At 37.6% G+C, this 22,940-nt stretch overlaps 1 pseudogene; it reads left to right on the forward strand.

The window, feature by feature from the left end:
* Nucleotides 1-22,940, forward strand: part of LOC130217403 (C-Jun-amino-terminal kinase-interacting protein 3-like) — a 65,058-nt pseudogene that overhangs the window by 13,030 nt on the left and 29,088 nt on the right.

Raw genomic sequence — 22,940 nt, forward strand, 5'->3', positions numbered from 1 at the left:
TTCTTTTTCTTTCTTTTTCTGTCTTTCTTTCTTTTCTTTCTTCCTTCCTTCCTTTCTTCCTTCATTTCTTTCTGTAAATGTGTCTTTCTTTCTCTCCATCCATCCCTTCATGTCTCTGTCTGTCTGTCTGTCTATCTCTAAATAAAATTCTGTCTGTCTGTCTGTCTGTCTGTCTGTCTGTCTGTCTATCTCTAAATAAAATTCTATCTGTCTGTCTATCTCTAAATAAAATTCTATCTGTCTGTCTATCTATCTCTAAATAAAATTCTATCTGTCTGCCTGCCTTCCTGCCTGTCTGTCCTATCTGTATCTGTCTATCTGTAAATGTCTTTCTTTCTCATTCCATCCATCCCTCTGTCTGTCTATCTGTCTCACTGTCTCTGTCTATCTGTTAACATGTCTCTTTCTTTCTTTCTTTCTTTCTTTCTTTCTTTCTTTCTTTCTTTTCTTTCCGTCAATGTCTTTTTTATTCTGTCTGTCTGTCTATCTCTTTGTGTATGTCTTTTTTTGTCCATCCATCCATCTCTTTTTGTTCTTTCTGTCTGTCTGTGTCTTTGTTTGTCTGTCTGTTTTTCTATCTATTTCTCTTTCTCTGTATTTTTTCTCCATTCATGAATTTCTCTTCATTTTGTCTTTCTTGATTTCTTTCTTTCTTTCTTTATTTCTTTCTCTCCATCCCTCCATTTCTCTTTCCTTCTGTCTGTCTGCCTGTCTGTCTGTCCTATCTCTGTCTATCTGTAAATGTTTTTCTTTCTCTCTCCATCCATCCCATTCTTTCTTTCTTTCTTTGTCCCACTGTGTTTGTCTATCTGTCTATCTTCCTGCCTGTATCTATCTATCATTCTATCTATCTGTATGTTCTTTCTGTCTCTTTGTCTATCTGTCTGTCTGTCTGTTCATCCATCCAACTCTCCCTCCCTTCCTTGTAAGATCATCCACCCATCTCTTGCTAGATGAAGGATCTGACCTGATGTGTGTGTGTGTGTCTGAATGTGTTTTAACAGAAGTTCATCGAGTTTGAAGATGCCTTGGAGGCGGACAAGAAGGATCTGCAAACCACGGTGGAGACTTTGGAGCTGCAAGCAAAGCAACTGGAGCTGAAGTCCAAGAACTACGCTGACCAGAGTGAGTGTCAAATTCGTGCCATCACACACATACGTAGACACAAACAGGTCTTGGGATCTTACACCATCCATGTGTGACTATTCCTGTTTTATAGTCTCTCGCCTGGAAGAGCGAGAATCAGACATGAAGAAAGAGTATAATGCCCTTCACCAGCGCCACACAGAGGTCAGTGAAACCAAAGACCCTAGAATACACGAGACGTGTCACTCAGATAGTTTTGAATGGGGAAAAGTGTAACAGTCAATATGGCGAATGAAGCCCCGCCTTCTAGTACCAAAGCCAATCATCAGTCGATTCAGATGGACAATTCTCCAGAGAAGGATTTGATGTTTCCCCATTCAAACAGAACGCCCGAGCTGGGTTTCAAAGATGCCTGCTGAGTGAAATGACTTGCCTTAAAGGGACTTTGGTAAAACACAACACACAGAGTCTGAACCTAACAAAGGGTTTCTTTCTGCAGATGTGGAAAAACAGGAAATAGAAATTTAAGGAGAGTTCATTTTTCTTTTACTGTGAACAAAGTTGTGAATGTGTTCTTTTGTCTGCTGAAATTGCTTTGTGTGTGTGTGTGTATGATCTAATTTTTTTTTGACAAGAAAAAATAAAAATAAATATACATTAACTGGTTTTTAAGGTGTAGGGACACTATTAGCAGAAACTCAGAAGTTAAAAATACAAAACTCTCAATCTCAAAAATGTCCACAACACTAATATTTAGATTTTGTTTTCCTCCAGATGATTCAGACATATGTGGAACACATCGAGCGCTCAAAGTTGCAGCAGTCAGGCAGCAACCAGTCTGAATCCACAGGCTGCGGACGGTCGTGAGTAACTCTTATAATTAGTTTGATGTAGCCATTCCAGTCCTTTGCCTAATGAAGAGTTTGAAATGTGCATTTGTGACCTTGGAGCTCGAAATCCTGGGTATGGACCGTTTTGATGGAAGTAAACGATAACATTGGTCCTAATGTATTTCCTGTATTACATTTTGAATTTATATAGCTTCCAAGAATCTAAAAGGTCCACATATTGATAAATAATGTTAAGATAGCTGTGTTAACATTAAGTTATGATTAAATTGCCTCTTGTTACAGTTATGAAATAGTTTGGTAACAAGCAGGAAATGTTCATTGGCCAATGACATGACCACATTGAAATGGACCATATTTGCATGGGTGTATTTGTAGGAGTTAAAACGATCTTATATGCCAAAAATCATTAGGATATTAAGTGAAATATAACAGTAATAGTGAATAAATACTAATATTGAGTCAAAACAAAAGAGGAAAATGACAACAGCCAATTAGAGTCAGAATATCTGCTGAGGTTTTCACTCATTCATAGTGTTTTTAAAGACTAAATGTTTGCACCATGTCACAGTTTTTTCTTAGTTTGAATTAAAATTCATTACATCTAAAAAAAGTTATGTTTAATTCCTGCATCTTTTAACATCATTAAATAAATAAATGGTTTATGAATTTAGCTAATAAAAATAGGGAATTGTTATATCAAGAAATATCTTTATTGCAATACTCAACAACAGTATCGCATATTGCATATTTTTTTGAGTATTTGGTGCCATAAATATGACAACTAACTTTTTGGTTATTAATAATAATTTCTAAGAACTTAATTTGGACAAATTTAAAGGTCATTTTCTCAATATTTAGATTTTTTAACCCTCAACAAATATTATCCTATCCCTACAAACAATACATCATTCATTCATTTTCCTTCAGCTTAGTCCCTTTATTCATTAGGGGTCGCCATAGCAACTTTTTCAGCACTTTTTACGCAGCGGATGCCCTTCCAGCTGCAACCCAGTACTGGAAAACATCCATACACACTCATACACTTCGGCCAATTTAGTTTACCTAATTCACCTATACCACATGTCTTTGGACTGTGGGGGAAACCGGAGCAGCCGGAGGAAACCCACGCCAACATGGGGAGAACATGCAAACTCCACACAGAAATGCCAACTGACCCAGCCAGGACTCGAACCAGCGACCTTCTTGCTGTGAGGCAACAGTGCTAACCACTGAGCCACCGTGTTTATAGGACAGTAGAGAGTATTGACAGGAAAGCATGGGGAGCAGAGAGAGGGGAAGGATCAGCATAGGACCGCAAGGCGAAATCGAACTCGCCGTGAGCACTGGAGTGCATGTGTCGACGCATTAACCACTACACCACTGGCGCCGACATCAATGGAAACTTATTTATACAGATTTCATAATGTATAAACTTCAAAAAAATGTACACTTTTGACTTAGTTAAAAAAATACCAGTTAGGTCTGTACAATGTTGATCTACAAGGTTGTAACTCGTATGAGTTATAACTGTGAGTTGTCGGTTTGATGTATGTGTCGGTTGCTTTAGATTTTTGTTGGTACAAAATGGCCCATTATGAGAACAGTTGTCTTGGAGACAGCGTTGCTAAGCACTGGGTGATGATGCTCAGTGACAGACTGTCATGTCTTGCTTAGTCAGAGCTAATGTTGTGGCTGGCTTTTAGTCATTCTGGATTATCACACAAATTTCACACGTTTCTATTTCAATTTAAACAGACTCAGTCGATTACAACCAGTTAAGCAATTTTGGTAAAGAGTTGTGAGAGATGTTGTTGTTATTATTATTAAGTCAAGTCGAGCTTTATTGTCATTCCGCTACATGTATGTACATACAGAGAAGTGAAATATCGTGTCTCGCAGTACAGCGGTGCGACATAGATTATTCATAAATACAAACAAAACACTGTTATCAGAGCTATTTTAAAAAACCTATGCGTTACTAACATATACTATAAAATAAAATACTTCAACTATACACATAAGACAGACTACACAAGTACTTTTACATGAGACTGAACAATGTTGTGTAGGATATTGTGCAAAAGAGGTATTTAAGGTTTAATATTGTGGAAGAGGTATTAAAGGTTGAAGCAAGCATTGCAACATGATTATGGTTCATATATAGTAAACATCGCTTTCAATATTGAGTCCTTGCAAGATTATTATTATTATTATTTATTTATTTATTTATTTATTTATTTAAAACCTATAGAGTTTTAAAATATTTTTAGGTGTTAAACCTTGACATTTTTCAGCCACAGTAAGATGTCAGCTTCACTGATTTCTGTTCAAATGTATTAAACTGGAAACCGGTGTGTGCTTTCTGAAATTGTGAGTTACATAATCATCCATCATGGTAGTCAAGCTGTTTTTGATTACGTCATGTTTTCAGCTTCAATGTGTTGAATCCATTGATTTATTTACTTTTTTCATACTTTAATGTGACGTTACGTCCTGTGTAAGTATAGTGTGACCGTGGTTGTGTGTGTGTTCACATTCTTTTTGTCTCTTTCTTTCTTTATTCTGTACGTGTGCCGGTGTGTGTGTCTCTGCAGTCAACGACACAACTGGAGGAAAAGGTAAAAAAGCCCCAAAATCTCTGACAGTTTCCCAACTCCCTGTGTATCCCAGTAGTCTCATTCTCTCCTATTAAAAGGCACAGTATGTAATTTTTGACACTAGAGGGCGTGTATTCACAACAAACAAAGGTGTTTTTTGCTGACACAGTAAATGAGTGTGGAGTCATGGCAGTGGTCTTCATTGTATCCTACGGGACTCCTGCAGAAGTTCAAAACTTCAGCAAATATTGTCATGGTAGGAGGATACTGAGGCTGATCACACTTAACAAGCTTTTTTGCATTGAGAGGCGCCATTTTGGAATGATTTACTAATGGCCGTGAGCTTTTTGTCATTGTGTGCCCACAGTTGAAAAAAGTCAACTGGGAGAGGAAAAATCCCGATACGTCAGTCGTGTTTTCATTCTCCAATCAAATGAAAGCAAAGGTGGGGTTTCGGTTGAGGTGACAGCAGTGTTTGTTTTGTCAATATGACTACCGAGACTTTTGAAGATGCAGGAGAGACTAGTGGTCGCTAGGGTTGGGCCGATAGACGATGCCATCATCCATCGCCGATGGCCGATAGACAACACTATTCTGAGCCGGCATCGCCAATCCTCTGCCCCCATCGCAAACCCGCTCGTGAAAAATACACACTTAAGCCCCGTTTACACTAATAGGTCCTAGTTTTAAAATAGCATTTTAGAAGGAAAATGATCCACATCCACACTGAAAACCACACACACACACACACACACACACACACACACACCCACACACACACACACACACAGCCACGCATGCTGTCATGCGCTTGTCTGAGCTCCAGAGAGCAGTGCACGTCGGACAGGTCATCAAGGATGCACCGCTGGATGGCATCTCACTATAGTTGTTAAACGTGATATTTAATTAATCTAGTCTCTATCTAATGACTCTTCTGTCTTTTGAATCTATCAGGTAATGTGTCACAGCATCAGTACACTGCTTCAATCTTTCGCTTTCGCTTGTACTCAGACCTCAGGTACCGTTGGTTGGTTCCTTTTGGTTGTGCACGTTTTTTACCAACCAAGATTGTTGACGCCATTATAACGACACAGATCACTCTGCTTATTCATGCCAGAGTCCCGCTGAAAAAGTGATTGAGAGATGGTGATTTTTGTGTAACTTATCTTTATTTATGATTTGTTTATGGGTAAAACAAAGACCATGCGGGTCAGGTAGTTGAAACGGTAGGCTACAATTAATTAATTAATTCGTCATGAATTAATTAAATATTCATAAATAATTATTCGTCGTTGCCTATGATGATGATGCTATCGTCCATCGCGATGTTTCACATTAGACATCGTACAATGCCAAATTGGTCGACCCTAGTGGTCGATGTTTTGAGTTATCCGGAGCTGTATGACTTCACAAATCTTGAATATCACAATATTATTAAATATTACAATTATAACAATATCAGCTGCAACCCTCGTGCACAATACACAGCTGATTCATTCATTACCTAGTGACATAAAATGTCAACAGTAAAGGAAGTGCGTTGCGCCTTGCGTTTTCAGGATGGAAAGCTAATGAAGTAAAACGAGAGCCAACAGTCAGCTGTTGGGCTTCATTGTTCAGCATTGCTCCAGCTAGTAGGTTTGGTGTGTTCCAATGGTCGCCTTTCGTCTGGTTAATGTCGGAGCTTGTCGGCCCAATTCAGCTTCTAGAATCAGCAATGAATCAGAGTGCGAGTGTGACGTAGTGAAGTGATGTAACAAGTAAACAATTCAAGCCAAGAAGAATCGCAAATTCTGGCTGTGAATTTCTCAAATATTTGCAAATGATATGGATTATTAGATCATCAGATAAATTTTCACAAGGGAATTCCTTAGTGGTGACTTACAATTATTGTTATAATGCTACTGAACGCTGCTTTATTTCCGTTTTGCATAATCACGTCAGAAGTTCCAGCTATTCTGTTGTGAATGAAATAACACTACTGCCACCTATGGGTGTGGATAGACACGTCCTCTTGTGCAGGCACAGAATGCGCACTGTTGTTTCAGTTGACTGCTGTCCGTTTGGTGCGTTCACAGGCAGCTTTTTGGTCTTGATGGAATCTGACGTGAGGCAACAGTACCTTTGGGTTTTGTCGGCACTAGTTGTTTGCAGTCAGCTTGGTGTGTACCGGCCCTAATAAAACACATGTTAAAGCATCTTTTGTGTAACCCTCTTTTCTATTAAAGCACAGGTCTCAAACTCGATTCCTGGAGGGCTGCAGCTCGGCACAGTTCTCCTCCAGGTTCCAACCTAATCAATCACAGCTGATCTAACTAATCAAGGTGTTCAAGACTACTAGAGACTATTATGCTCGATTCACACTTCAGCTTCCCTCAGTTGGGGTTGACGCAATTATCATAGCAGCGTCAGCCAATAAAATTAGACCGCAGATGCCTACAGTCTGAGCTGTAGTATTTGCATAAAGCGATCTGAGGTGCGTTTCTGAAAACCATCGTAGCTAACTAAGGTCGCAAGTTGTCGTTACAAACATAGTTCATTGATTTGATCTTCCCAAATCCGTGGTTCCAACAAACATTCACAAACTGTGTCGCAAACTTGTACGCTTGTAACTACACCTTAAGAGCTGTATCAAGAAGCATACTGTAGTTCCTGGTTGTGTCCAATTTTAAGTTATCTCCCCTATGCCCTATTCATTTAGAACATTCTAACATTTAAACTTGGAATGATTTAAAAAGAAAGCAGTAAAGTCATCTCTCTTAGGTGTAATTTGCTTTCATAATATTTTTATAGTTCAGTTTTAGCGATCTTCATATTGACAACTGTATTCCCTTTTGCAGTGCACTTTGAAAACATTTATGCCATTTTGAACACAGCTGTGGCTCATGACGAAAGCTGTAGGTGACCTATTATTTAAATGCGGAATTTACGTTGCATCTCCAAATCTTGTGAAAACAAAAAACATAGCATACGTTAATGCTTTTAATTTATAGTAGGTTATTTATTAAGTATCTGTACTGTATATGACATGGGCCTGCTGGTTAGAACATTTCTGCAGTGGTTTCAATGTGTCAAGCTGTAAAAGTAGACTTTTCAAAAAATATAAATAAATAAAAAAACAATATTCTACTTAATAATAATAATAATAATGAAAATAAGTAGAATTATTCAGATGAAGTGCCTACGATACTCATTTCATCCCCAATCAAATAGATGATACATTTTGAATATGGATCAAGTTAGGAATTTTCAACTACTACACTTTTTTTAACAAGGGTACAATCCAAACTTATGAATTTCTAAAGGAAAAATATGGGGTTAATCAAAGTGATTTTTATAGATGCCTTCAAGTAAGACATTATTTTAATTGTAATGTTAAACCAGAAATATTAAAAGTTGCAGAGACAGGAATGATAAAAGTGTTTTTATCAGTGGGCAAGGCCCAATCATGTAATAAGATCATTTCAAAATTATATAAGGGATTTCGTGAATCTGTACCGGACAATACACAATATGTTAGAGATAAATGGAAAATGGAAGGAAATCTGAGTATCTCAGATGAAGATTGGGGGAATATTTGTTCAACTCAATAGAAATGTACCAGCTCAGCCATGTAAAGAGAATTCTGTTGGAAGAATGTTCAAAGGTTTTTTATCCCACCATAACAGAAAATACATAGAGGAAAGGATACTAGCTGCTGGAGAATGTGTGGGGGAAAAGTAGCTAATCACTATCTTGTTTTTTGGGATTGTCCGAAATTAACCCCATACTGGAAAGCGATTAAAATATATTTAGATGCCATTTTTGAAGTAGAGATTGACTTTACTTGTAAATCTTTATACTTAGGTGATATAAATGTAGATGGATGGATTAATAAAGACAAGAAACTTTTTATTCTTCTTGCAGCTAGTAAAAAGTAATGACAAAAAATTGTGAAAATTAGAATCTTTCTCATTAAGAACCCAGGCTGAATATTTTTTTCTAATTTGGAGTAAATGGATTGAGTATATTTCACCAATATGCCTGATTTTTTTCTTGAATTGTAACTTTGGTCACACTTTAAAATGAGCTTCATTAGTTACTGTTAATTAATGCATTTACTAACTTGAACAAGCAATGAACAATACATTTACTACAGTATTTGTTCATGTTAGTTAATGTTAGCTAATGAAAATACAGTTGTTAGTTCATGTTAACTCACGGTGCATTAATGTTAACAAGCATGGACTTGGATGTTAATAATTCATTAGTAAATGTTGAATTATGATTAATAAATGCTGTACAAGTGTTGGTCATGATTAGTTCATGTTAGTAAAGGCATTAACTAAGAAACCTTATTGTAAAGTGTCACCGTAACTTTTAAATGTAATATTATGTGTATAAATAAGTATATTTTCTTCTTTAAAGGAAAACTTGTAAAGGATTTGTAGCTCCCCGTGATTTACTGTTTATAGTTGTTGTTAAAGGGAAGAAAATACAAAGCATATACAAGATCTGTAAGTCTCTTTCTGTATGAGAGAGTAAGTTATATATGTATTTTCTTTTGAAAACTCAAAAAAAAAATAATAATAATAATTAGTAGGATTTTTTTTTCATTTCTTATTAAATAGCCTATACTGTAAATTAGGCCTACAACCATTAACAATTTATATGGTTTATATATGAGATTAGAATAGGTGTTAGCTAAGTGGTTTTATATGAAATGTTCTCAGTAATATCTGTAAAGGATGCATTGGCCCCATATGTGTCGCTTGCATATATTTCAATTAATATGGAAAACGTGTGCATGTTTTTACCAAAACTAATATTGGATATTTTTTTAAACGCGTGTGCATGTAAAACAATAAAATTTGAACGAAAAAATAAGGTTTTTTTTCTCTAAAGAAGTTGTTACTCAGCCCCGTTTAGAGCATCATTATGGACGTTTTACGTTATAACTAACATGGTTCAAATTATAGATTTGCAACAAAGGAACTACAGTTTTGGGAAACACTCCTCACTACATCGTTCTTTTGCCAAACGATGCATCGTACGATGATAATTCAGCCGCGAGTTATGTCGTTGTTTGGGAAACGCACCCCTGATTGACTAATGCTTCCATTGGTGCTTAAAAAGTTGAGAAATATCTGCACAGACCACAATTCAGTTCGACAATGCTTGATGTTACCCATTCAAAGTGAATAGGAAGCGTTGACGCTGACGCCCCGTGTTAATCAGCCATTAAGCTGGTGTGAGTCTGAGGTGATTGAGGCTAAACTGTGCAGAGCTGTGGCCCTCCAGGAATTGAGTTCGAGACCATTGTATTAAACCAAACAAGAAACAGAGGCTGTATGTATCATTAGCATAGTCACGCAGCTATATCACACAATTAAAATGACTTATTTCCCTGGAACATTCTTCGAAACTTTGGGGCTAACATGAGTACATAAGACAGCCGTTTATACTGTATAATACTGTTCTAGAGCTTTTTGGATCTTGTAATGATAAAATATTACATATTGTGCCTTTTAATTTCTCTAAAGTAAAAGAAATGACCCCCTTTCTGTCCACCCTTTTGCAGTTATAGTGTCAGAGACTGAAAAACCTCTACCTCTTTCTCCTAAGTGGTTTTGTTTGTATGTATTCACTCTGTATGTCGGGTTTGTTTTACTCATTTTATGTTCTAATGCAGGTTTAGTACGAAATGCTTTACATTTTGTCCATTTTATTGTGTTTGCAGTAAAACAGAGCGGCCCCCGTCACTGAGTTTGTATCCTGGTGGAGATGGCATGGTACGTGGGGGTCCTGGGGGGGCTAGAATGGTTTCGTCAGACATCTGGCACTCCAGCGATCTCAGCAGGCCTGTCTACGCCCCTGGCTACCAGGTGTGACAGATATGACTCCACCCAAGGGGGAGGAGCCATGCTAATAACCATTCTGTCAGCCACTCCCCCTTATGCCTGCTTGTGTCGCGATCATGTTCATGGGTGGTGGATTCAGTGGACACCAGCAGGCTTCTAGGGGGTCCATGATTTTTGCTCATCTTCGTCGCTCTCCTGTGACGGTTCTGTCTTATTTAACTATCTAAAATGAACAGATGTGTCTGATTTACAGAGTCTCACATCAAGCATCTGTCTGCTGTGCACACATAACTAAACATCTGTTCTTTGAAGGAAGAGATATAGTGTGATTCTTCACTTCCTGCTTTCTAAATGACTCAAGCCACATGAGCATGAAGCAGTTTCTGTGCTGTTTGGTGGTTTTTTATGTTGCCATTTCAGCTTTCAGGTTTATACTGCAGGAGCTTATAATTCCTAACCAATTAAATCTGGTTAGATTATGCTCATTAGAAGAATCTTCTCAGATTTTCTTCCTTTGAATATCAAACATGCACAAACTTCAAGATCATATTATCATCATAATAGAGGGAGCATTTCTCACTCAAATGAGCTGATTTACATTTGCTTGCTAGTATGATTAGAGGCAAGGCAAGTTTATTTATATAGCACATTTTATACACAATGGTAATTCAAAGTGCTTTACATAAACAGAAACAAAAGAGACAAAGAATAAAAATGATTAAAATGTGTTAAAAGAAGCTTTAAAAGAATGTAAAAGAAAAAAGCCAAAGAGGTTTCTAAAAGTGCTTCTGTTTTTTTCCGTATCAGAGTTAGATAGAGGAAGTCATGACATAGAGGAAGTCATGTTGTTTTCGTTTCTTTATTTCCACTTCCCAACAGATTTGTAGCGCTTTGATGTCCATTGGCTATATTGAAAGTAATCATAATCATCCAATTAAATTTTTATACAATTTTTGCATAATTTTTATTCCATTTTTACATAATCTAGGCTGAACATCATAAATAGTTTTTTTTAGATTGTCAAGAAGGGTAAATCAGGGATTAACTTGACTTTGGGCCCTATCATACACATGGAGCAATAAAGCGCAAGACGTGTTTGGTGTGATTTGTTGCTATTTTCAGACCAGTGCAACTCAAATTTTCTCGTTTTGCGCCACATTGCGGCACAGTCTACTGAAATAGACCGCGCAGTTGACCAAGTAAAAGCTGGTCTAAAGTCCAGCGCAGAGTGCATTAGTTATGCGCCTATGCAGATTCGTACACTCAGTATGTACAGCAACACACAAATATCTTTATATATGAAAAAAATAAAGGATTAAAATGTTACAAAATATATTATTTTCTACATAAATATAAAAACCACTGCCTGCATACATTTACCTCGGGAGGCTTTTTTCAGTTTAATCATGACAATTTGCATTTTTTTATAATCATCATTAGCAGAATAATTTATTATATGCATATTTTTATTTGTTTTAGATTTGTCCACCTGTCGGGTTTTGGAGGCATATGGGGCATAGGAATAGGACGTGTGTTTGGATATAACTCCAAACCACACTTCATTATTATTGTTCATTTGTTCGTTTGCTGGAAATTAGAACTGAATTTAAAAATAGTTCTGAAACAAATCTTTGTGCTTAACAAACAAAATTAAATATGTAGGCTAATAGATGTCTTCAGTGGAGTGCGTACAACACAGTTTCCTTATCCACGAAAGTAAAGGAGTAAAGTAAAAAGAAAGAAAAGAATACTGAATGGAGGAGGCTCGTTCTTTGACCTCGGGCTGCAGATGGTCTGTTTAAATGTTTTCTTGCTAGTGAAGCGTTCAGTTTTACCACTTACAAAGTCCGCCATGTAAATAGCAAATGCACCATGGTGCGGCGCAACTGAGTCTTAAAGGTAATGGCAGAGGAGACTCTGATTGATTTAATGCACGTTATGCACAACCCTGTTAGACCAGGGTGCAGAGCCTGGATTTGGACATGCCCTTAATGCTTTTGTGCAATGCTTTAGACTGCGCCTAGATCCTTAAAATAGAGCTCTTAAACTCCTGTAGCGTGAGCCTGGCTTAAAGACAAATCAGAACGAGAATGAGCGCATGAACGCGCATAAATTTTTTTTTAAAAACAGAACAGCTGCTCAAATGAAATCAATGAGCAATTTTCAAAATAACCACAGATAAGACGTGGCATGTCAGGAACTTATGGAAAGTAAGCCGTGTATATTCAAATGCAAAATCTGCTGTTCTTAACAGCTATAAAAATATGTAAAACAATCAAATTAATCACAGCATTTTTTTCTGAGCAAAACAAATCAAATTGGTTAAACAGATAACAAATGTGTGCTTATTAATTTGAACTAACAAAAAAAATAGGATTAGTAATAGTTATTAATAATAGTAGCGTTAATATTCTCTTGGTCTCGCTTGTGTGCACACTCGGCTTCTCTCGTGGTCTCACTGCTTTCACATGACTTTTCTCCAGTCTGGCGCCTCGTACACGACGCGTCTTCTTTACAGTGATTGGTTGGCATCCAGCAATCCCACAATGCTTCACTGCTGTACACATGTGGGCTAGACTGCAGCCAAAATTAATTAATTTACCAAGTAATGGACAAACGCATCATTTTGTAATGATAACAGAGTTACTATATTTAAAACGTAATGCGTTACAGTATTAGTTACTGTCAAGTATTGCACATTACTAGTAGCGCGTTATTGCCCAACACTGATGAGAAGCATCTTAAAGGGGGCGTGGCATGTCAGATACTAAAGAGCGTTTGATTGGTCAAGATTTGATGAGAAACTGAAGTATAAGGTGACGTGAAGAAAAAAATCGTTGATTGATAGTGGCCAACTGCAAGCTTTTGGATATTTATATCAGTTTTATATTTTCTAAGTGCGAGTTTTGTCAAACTAGGTAATAGATTTCTTTATTTCAATGGGAGTTTAATTATTTGAAGACAAGCTTGCGTTGGTTTTTAAAATAAAACGCAAATGAAACTTACTAAATGTACGAACCTACTGATGGCAAATCCAGAGAGCCGGTGATAAATTTGAAGTTTAAATTGTATTTCTGCATGTGCATTGCTATGTGTGTGTGTGATGCTGTTCTCTGTCTTCTAAGGAGGACGGTTCAGATTCAGACTCGGTCGCAGCCACGCCCAGCAGCACAGGCAGCAAATCAAACACTCCCACCTCGTCGGTTCCCTCGGCCACTGTTACACCCCTGAATGACGGGCTGGTGTCAGTGGGGGAGTATGACACGTCCCGCGGGCGTGCACGCGATCGCAGGACTGGCAAGCGCCTCAGTAGAAACATGGAGGTGCAGGTCTCTCAGGAAACCAGGAACGTCAGCATTGGTGAGAATGAGAAGAAATGAGTCAAAGCATAAACACTGAATAAAAGAAAGAAACTCAGGTTTTAAAGGGGTCCTATTATACTTTTTACATTTTCAAACAACATTTGCTGTGTAATCTTGCTTTTTGAGTTTGAAAAGTCTACTTCAAAATTACTTATTCCCTTTAGCGCAGGGGTCGGGAACCTTTTTTCAGCAAAGAGCCATTTCTGATTTTTTTAGCAAATGTATTTTTGTAACGAGCCATTTGGATGTGTGTGTATATATATATATATATATATATATATATATATGTATATATATATATATGTATATGTATATATATATATATATATATATATATATATATATATATATATATATATATATATATATATATATATATATATATATATATATATATATATATATATATATATATATATATATATATATTTTTTTTTTTTAAATGCATTTGCTACTGTATTACTATAAATTACAAAAAATGATTATAGTATTACTACTAATACTATATTATTATTTGTATTATAATATGTTATTATAAATAATACAGGTTTAAACAAAACCTTAATTTGTCCATGTACAACTCAAAAATAAAAAAATGTGAAGCATCACATGTTGAGCAAGTCCATAAATGAAGAACAATTTATGGTATTTTTATTTTCGCCATCACCACTCATGAATGTTATTTGAATATAAGTTACCATAGAAATGTTAGTTGTTTGCCCTTTATTGGTGTCGCAATTCAAGTTTATCCATGTTGCCACAAACGCACGTTGGTCGAAACGTTCTTTTATTGTTAACTGAATTCTTATTCATTGTGCTGTATAAATTACAATTTAAAAGGAGATTGTAATTGTATTTTCGAAAGGAAACTGATTTTTAGTGATGGTTCTAGTTTTTTAAACGGTAAAATAATATTGAAGGAAGACAGCTGGAGAGCCATATATTTTTGGTCAAAGAGCCACAGATTCCCTACCACTGCTTTAGCGGTTCAATATTCTTCACTGTCACTTACTTTTGTGGGCTTTTACACTGAGTTCAATACCAAATAGCTGTTACTTTTTTAGAACCACCTTGGGTTCCAGGTGAGCTGTACCACCATTACAAAAACATGACATATACACTCTACTGATCACTGATTGGTCTGAATAATAAATAAGTGGAAAATAAGCAATAAAAATGACATATAAATCAATCTAGATGGTTTATGCTCAAAATGTGCATGGAATGTGAGGGAAACCAGGTCTATCTGCTACCAGGTCTACAGTATTTTAGTGGTCAGACACCCTCATAAAAATATTCTATAGTAATTTATACAGTGTTTTTTTAAACCATACTGACACTAACACCTCCAATAGAGATGGAGATGTTGCACAGTCAGCTAAAGTGTTGCTAGAATTGGTTTTTATGTATGGGCGATATACATCACGTCACCAAAAATGATTGAGGTCATGTCCATGTGTTGTGCGATAAGTCAATATATATTAAATGTTATTATAATATTATGACAGACCTAATCGCATGTTCTTTCTTTTTGTAGGAATGGGCAGTAGTGATGAGTGGTCAGAGTTTCAGGAAATATTAGACTCCACACCAGAGCTAGATATGTGCTTGGACCCTCGAGTCTTCGGCGGAGGAAACAGGTACGTCATTCACGTCATTAAAACAGTACACAATGCACAATCAGACCAGTAGGTCCATCAAAGGGATCACTATTTACTTTAAGAGATTCAGCAGAACTCATACAAGCTTTGCGCTGAATGGAAAGGATGACTAAAGCTCTTGTTCCCTTTGAAGTCCTTCGCAGGGCATAGTGAATGAAGCGTTCGGCATCAACACAGACTCTCTGTATCATGAGATCAAAGATGCCAAGTCTGACATCATCGGTGATGTGGACGCAGGAGCGGAACTTCTCGGTAAGAATCCTAGTTCTTATTATGACTTCATATTGAACATTCGTTATGTTTGAACATCAACAGTTGATTGACAGTTCTTCATAAATGCAGGTTATTATTATTGTTTTTATGTAACTTGCGTTTATGTTGAATAGTTTAAAGTCTGTGTGAACCGGAAGTTGCTGAGACTTTTATTTCAGTAGGTTGATGTACTTGCAACTCAAATGGAATATTAAGTAGGGGGCGGGGCTTTCTTTTTGTGCGTCATTCCTTCTATAGCAAACTAACGATAAGAGGGGCGTGGTTAAGAATATTGTGACTAAAACAATCAAACTGACATCATCAGAGAAAGACCGCCCACTCCAAATTAAAAAATAAAAAAAACATTTGATGGAAGATCACACACAATTTTTGTTTTGGGAGATTAACTTGCATGAATTAATTGTTCACCTAAAGAATAATATTATGCACTAAAAATGTTAAATTCACACAGACTTTAATTGTTGTTATTTTTTATTTATATTTGAAGTACCATTGCTAAGCATATGGTGGTCAAGGGCCTTGTTTATTGCACTTTGAACTGCATGCCTTTTGTCAGGAAGCCCACACTGCTGGACGTATCCCCAAAGCAAGGTCTCTTGGGATACCATGCTTGCTTCTTCATGGCTGTATCTCCTGCCCCTAAGCACATTTTGGTGTGATGAAGTTATCCCGTGTTGTTTCATTTGAGTACTTTTTTGTTGTTTATGTTGGCGGCTTTCTGATTTGTTCTGTTTTCGTTATCAAGGTAGAGCTGTTGATTTGTTTATCTCAGTGTGAAGGTGGATCTTTCTTTTGATTGGCCGTCTCACTCACTGACCCTTGACCCCTCTCTGTGCTTCCTTCCCGTGTGTGCTTCTCTCGGCCACGCCCCTAGGGGAGTTCTCAGGTGTGTATCTGATCACTGATTGGTTGGTATTTTTATTTCTTAATACATATATACATATATATATATATATACATATATAATACATACATTTGCATGGATTTAACGTTAGCATAAACATAGATTGTGTTAGTTTAAAGATCACTTGAAATTATAATTAAGAAACATATCACATAAAAATATACTAATGTATGTTTTTGGAGTTATGGTACTTTAAAGGGCACCTGTGATGAAAATCAACTTTTGTAAGCTGTTTGGACAGCACTGTGTGTAGTATGCAGACCCCCTAGTTTTTCACAATTTTTTTTGTGATATCCTTATTTATTTATTTATTTTTTGCAATAGAAATGACTGATTTTGCGGTGGTAATTCCCAGAAATTTACAGCCAATTTTGCGATTAAAAAAAATAAAATAAATAAATAATATATTATTTACCATATTAGGTAGCCTTCTTTGTTAAGTGTGCAATCTGACACAATGACACATCATAAAAATAAAGCTTCTTTATTTTGGTCTCTTGTCACGACCAGATCTAAAACGGTAGGGATTAAGCCAAAGGAAGGTTCTACAACTCTATTTTTATCCAAAATCTTAGTTTCTCTCAGATTTCACTCCCCAGAGCATCTGACATCATGTACCTCACTCAGGACATGCGCTGGGACTTTTCCTACTGTAGTACACCTAAAACACGGATTGCCGTAAAACTCGTCAATGGCAGGAAATCGTTTTCTCTCGTTAACTGCAGGGAAAGAGTTAATCGAAATTATTTATCGATTTTACACACACCATAATACCAGCCATAGATGTAAAACACAAATAGTGTCCTTTAATTTTGGTCACATCCAGCGGCCATCACCCTTGAACCAGTCTCTATCATTGTAAGCTGTTTGCTGTTCTGTCTGTTCCATTGCTCTGTTTTTTTCGCACTTTCTTTTGCAGTCTGAAGCACGTCAAATGCACAAAACGCCCAATTCGCGCCACAGGATGTCTAACCGCATCTTTGCATTGACTTCACATGTAAATCGCGCTTCATCCGCACCCCCCCCCTCAATACTCATGTAAGGGCGCAGGTGAAACGTCACTTTTCGAGAGACACTCAAATACATCATGTGTGCTGCGTATGCAACATCTATAAGTCATGTAAAACAATTAAGTTTACTTGCTTAATTCGTGCGTGAATTTCACTTCATAATAGACGTAGATTCGCATCATGGGTGGGGCTTCTGTCTGCCTGGTCACTCTAGCTTCGTTGCTAAATGGCTAAGATGGATTTTATTAGCATAGTAGCTGTGCTCTAAGGGTTTTTTTGGCTGAAAAACAGCGTAGATTAGTTCGGTGCCGTGTCTTGAGTCCACTAGATTCTTTCAGAGGTGCACCCACCTCCGTGAGTTCATCAACTTGTCCAGAAATTGTACCTGGATGATGGAAGCTTTCAGATGTGCATCAGACTGAACTAAGCCTAGTTTGTGTCGGCAAGAGGATTTCCCCTCAGGACACCCACAAAGGTCACTATGTCATAACCACACCCCTACAAGAGCAAGCTCCTGATTGGTGGCGTAAATGTCCACTGAAGTTTAGATTTTGACTCAAATCACACTGTCTATTTGCGTCTTTGCATTGACTTAACGTGTAAATCACTCATGCTTGATGCCTCGTCTGCGTCAGATGTGAATGCAGCATTAGTAAACTAACTACAGAAAAGTCAAGCTTTAATAAGTAAAATGATCTTTTATACCTATTATTATTATTATTATTGACTTATAACTCTTTTTAAAAAATGTTAAACTAGATGCTAATGGTCTAATCCTATTCAGTGATTTATGCTAAGCTAAGCTAAAACTGCTCCCGCCACACCAGGAGATCATCTGATTGAATAAATAATGGTAAAACTTGGCTATTTAACTTTGGGGGAGTTGTAAAATAGGCCTATTTCCAGATACTTGTAGTAGAGACCGCTACTAATTTGTATGACTTTAATAGGTGTGTGTGTGTGTGTGTGTGTGTGTGTGTGTGTATTGTGTGTGATGACAAATATCTAACATGTACCTGTCTATTTTTTTTTCTCTCTTCTCTTAATCCTTTATTTCAATCCCATCTCCTTCTGCTTTACTCCATTTTCTCTTAATCATCTGATCTTTCTTCACATTAATGCCTCCTGTCTTTTGGCTGCCTCCGCTTTCCCCCGTTTCCTCCTTGGCTCTCTATTTCAGTCCGGGATGATTTCTTTGGTAAGGCTCACAGCCTCCTTTTCCCCCTCGTGTTGCTTTCAGTAGTACATTGTGACTCCGTCTTGTTTTGTAGCTGTGCTTTGATTAGATGTGCTCCTGCGCTTCTGCTTTTCTAATCCTATTAACTCTGGCTGCTCAGCGCTGTGCTTTCAGATGCACGGCTTTACGGCTCATGCGAATCGTTATTTATCAAGTCATACTCCAGTTATCAAGTTAGCCTGTGATTTTTACCAATGTAGATTTAAACGAAACATCAGAAGCTCAATCATTTGTCAAATTTAAGAGCTGAGCTGATTTTACTCACTGTATTTACAGTAATAATGGATGTTAAAGTAATGATTGTAATTTTTAGTCACTGTGGTTGTAATGTCAAGCAATCAGGATGTAGTTTTTAATCTTAGTTTGAGATTTGAGGGAAAAAATTAATGGTTGCTTCTGCTAACACTGTGTATTCCTACAGGAATGGGCAAAGAGGTGGAAAATCTACTGACTGAGAATAAACAACTACTGGAAACCAAGTATGTTTTGTTTTATCATTGCACATGTACATATGAGTCCATTGGTTTTATCCGAGTCATTTTTTCTTGCTGTGTATAGGAATGCCCTGAATATTGTGAAGAATGACCTGATTGCTAAAGTGGATGAGCTGTCAAGTGAACAGGAGGTTCTCCGGGAGGAGCTGGAAACAGTGAAACAGTCCAAGACTAAAGTGGACCAGAGAGTGAAGGAACTGGAGGAGGAGCTGAAGAGGTGTGTGTTTCCATGTGTTTGCATTAATAGATTAAAGCTAAGTCCAGATGACAACGATTGTTTATTTTTATATATTGTGTATTCTAGGTTTTTGTGTAGATGATATATTGTGTATTCAAGGTTACTGTGTATAAGTTTTGCGTTCATACATGTATAATTTCAAGAAATGCCTGTGTCCACATGGAAACAAGAAATCTGTGTTAAATCAGTGTAATATGTCGACACATGCACTCCTGTGCTCACGGCGACCCAAGTTAGATTCCCACTTCGTCCTGTGCCGATGCTCCCCAAGCTTCCCTCACAATTATCTCTACTGTCCTATCGATTAAAGGTTATAAATAATTATATAAAAAAAGATAAGCTGTTGACCTCAACTGGGGATGTTTGGTAATACTTTGAGGATCTTTCCAACCCCACAAAATGTCTTTCATTGAGTAAGCGGAGTCTGGGGATCCAGGGGTAAACTCACCCATCACCCAAGCTGAGGTCACTGAGGTTGTTTGCAAGCTCCACAGTGGCAAAGTAGTGGGGGTGGATGAAATACACCCTGTGTATCTCAGGTCTCTGGATATTGTGGGGCTGTCTTGGCTGACACGTCTCTACAATATCGAATGGAGGTTGGGGACATTACCTCTGGGCAACTGGGGTGGCGGTTCCCCATTTTAAAGAAGGGGGACCGGAGGGTGTGTTCCAACTGTAGGGGATCACACTCCTCAGCCTCCCTGGGAAAGTCTATGCCAGGGTACTGGAGAGGAGGATTCGGCCAACAGTTGAATCTAGGATCTAGGAGGAACAATGCGGTTTTCTTCCTGGCCGTGGTACACTGGACCAGCTGTATATCATGGGAGTATGCCCAACCAGTCCACATGTGTTTTGTGGAGAAGGCATTCGACCGTGTCCCTTGTGGCATTCTATCTAAGGTGCTCTGGGAGTATGGGTTGTCTCATTCCTGTTTGAACAGAGCAGGAGTTTGGTTCACATTGCCGGCAATAAGTCAGACTTCTTTCCAGTGCATTTTGGACTCTGACAGGGCTGCCCTTTGTCACCAGTTCTGTTCATCATTTTTATGGACAGAATTTTTATGCACAGTTTTGGTCCGGAGGGTTCGGGGACAGGATTTAATCTGTTATTCGCAGACAATGTTGTTCTGTTGGCTTCATCGAACATGGACTGGGGCGGTTTGCTGCCGAGTGTGACGCGGCTGAGATAAGAATCAGCACCTCCAAGTCCGAGGCCATGGTGCTCCACTGGAAAAAGGTGCTTTGCTATTTCCAGGTTGGAGGAAATCCTTACCCCAGGTGAAGGAGTTCAAGTACCTTGGGGTTTTGTTCATAAGTGAGGGAAGGGTGAGATTGACTGGCAGATTGGTGCAGCGGCAGCAGAATGCGGTCAATGTACCGGCCCATTGTGGTAAAGGAGCTGAGCCGAAAGGCAAAGCGCTCGATTTACTGGTCAATCTATGTTCCCAGTTTTACATATGGCCAAAAGGACAAGATCTCAGATACAATCGGCCGAAATGAGTTTCCTTCGCAGGGTGCAAGTCTTTATAAATAAGGCCAGGTGCTTTGTCACCCGGGAGGATCTCTGAGTAGAGCTGCTGTTCCTCCACATCAAGAGAAGTCAGCTGAGGTGGCTTGGGCATCTATTTCAGATGCCTTCTGGATGCCTACCTAGGGAGGTGTGTTCCAGGTGTGTCCCTCAGGGAAGACCCAGGACACACTGGAGGGACTCTGTCTCTCGGCTGGCCTGGAAACACCTCGGGATCCCCCCAGAGGAGCTGGAGGAAGTGTTTAGGGAGAGGGAAGTCTGGGGTTCTCTCTTGAGACTGATGCTCCTGCATCCCAGCCTCGGAAAAGCAGATGAAAATGAATAAATGAATAATAAAATATGTATACCACACCTATATGTGGTGCTGTAAATACACACAGAGCTAGGGATGCATCGAAGTTAAAGATTCTGTGCTAAAAACCAAACCGAATATTCTGTAGGCACTTGGCTGAAAACTGAAACTGAAAAAGCTTTATAATAATTATTTATTATTTTTTTCAATGAAGTCATTTTAAAATATGTTAAAATTAACTCCGTAACCTAAAATATACCAATTTATAAAAACATACACAAGCATGGAAATGTCCTGTTGTTGTTTTTTCAGTGAGCATATGCGGGTCATGGATAGATATTAGTGATGTAATGGATCACATTACTGTTTTTGAGTCACAGATTGTGCCATTTTCCGGGTCAGAAAAAGGGGAGGAGACATATCTCCTTTGCTTTCCATTTATTACAAAAACAGCAATGCAAGACACTTGTTTTTTAAAGCTTAACTTAGAACTGGTCATTTTAATAAAAATAAGATCAATAAATAATCAGCTGAATGAGAAAAATAATCAAATATTTAATACTGTGAAAACGATCTTCACTACTGTCGCTGATAATGCTAAATGTATAAATTGAGCATTATAATCATGTACAATAACAACATGTTTATTTTTAGTCTCATTTTCTATTAATAACTTAACTCAAACTTTCATTACTAGACGTATCATTTTTTTGGAGAATTATTCGGTGAGACATTTTTGATGGCTGGTAGTTAAGCAATGTAACTGCTACAACTTTCATTTTAAGCGTCAAAACACCTTTAATAACCTAAGAAGGCATTTAAGTGCCACAACTGGAGTCATTGCAAATGTAGGATTAATCTAATAAAAAAAGTTATTAATCCGTGGGTCACATGCATGCAGAATCATGGGTTATGATCTGAATGGATCACTGATCAATTGCAATTCATTACAACCCTAATAGATGTATACAAGTAGATGAGCATGATATAAACAGGGAAATAATGAACTATTTTGAACTTAGCACTGCGTTTTACTCTGTATCCTAAAACCCTGCTGCAGAGCAGGATTATCTTCATTTGTACGCTGTTAACCCTGCTATGTGGTGCCAAACATGTGCAGTGGGAAACAATGGAGTGTTAAATTGTTATGGCTAGTTGTAGCTGACTGGCTTTGCATTGTGCATTGTATTAAACACATTTTTGGCATTTAATGTGAAATATGTGACCCAGGACCACAAAACCAGTCTTAGTTACTTACCAGTTACTTAGGCTTATTTGTAGGAAAAGCTAAAAAAACAGTGTATAAGTTAAAAATGCCAATAATCATTAAATTATTAAGTGCAGATCATGTTTCATGAAGACGTTTTGAAAGATTCCAGCCGTAATTATATCAAAACTTATTTTTTTGTGTACTAATATGCGTTAAGAACTTCTTTTATACATCTTGCAGGTGATTTTTCTCCATATTTAAATTTGGAAAAAAAAATCTCTGTCAAAAATTGTCCTACCTGAACACACCATCAGTGGAAAGCTGATTTACTCAGTTTTCAGTTCAAATTTAATAGATT

This window comes from Danio aesculapii, chromosome 3, assembly GCF_903798145.1.
Source record: "Danio aesculapii chromosome 3, fDanAes4.1, whole genome shotgun sequence".
In the NCBI taxonomy this organism is placed as follows: domain Eukaryota; kingdom Metazoa; phylum Chordata; class Actinopteri; order Cypriniformes; family Danionidae; genus Danio; species Danio aesculapii.